The following is a 768-nucleotide window of genomic DNA, read 5'->3' as shown; positions in this document are numbered from 1 at the left end:
GAGGATGAGGATGAGGAGGAGGATGAGGATGAGGAGGAGGATTAGGATGAGGATGACGATTAGGATTAGAATTTGGATTAGGATTTGAATTAGGATTAGGATGAGGATGAGGATGAGGATGAGGATGAGACTATGGATCAGGATCAGGATCAGGATCAGGATCAGGATTAGGATTAGGGTTAGGATTAGGATTAGGATTAGAGTTAGGAATATGATTAGGATTAGTATTAGGATTGAGATTAGGATTGAGATTAGGATTTGGATTTGAATTAGCATTGAGATGAGGATGAGGATGAGGATTAGGATGAGGATGTGGATTAGGATTAGGATTTGGATTAGGATTAGCATTAGGATTAGGATGAGGATGAGGATGAGGATGATGATGAAGATGAGGATGAGGATGAGGATGAGGATGAGGATGAGGATGAGGCTGAGCATATGGTTCAGGATCAGGATCAGGATGAGGATTAGGATCAGGATTAGGATTAGGGTTAGGATTAGGATTAGGATTAGCGTTAGGAATATGATTAGGATTAGTATTAGGATTGAGATTAGGATTTGGATTTGAATTAGCATTGAGATGAGGATGAGAATGAGGATGAGGATTTGGATGGGGATAAGGATTATGATTAGGATTAGGATTAAGGTTAGGATTACGATGAGAATTGGGATAGGGACGAGGATGGGGATGAGGATGAGGATGACGATGAGGATTAGGATAAGGATAAGGATTAGGATAAGGATTAGGATTAGGAATAGGAATAGGAT

The sequence above is a fragment of the Lupinus angustifolius genome, chromosome LG13, assembly GCF_001865875.1.
Source record: "Lupinus angustifolius cultivar Tanjil chromosome LG13, LupAngTanjil_v1.0, whole genome shotgun sequence".
Lineage (NCBI taxonomy): Eukaryota > Viridiplantae > Streptophyta > Magnoliopsida > Fabales > Fabaceae > Lupinus > Lupinus angustifolius.
Note: the sequence above shows the minus strand (reverse complement) of the source record.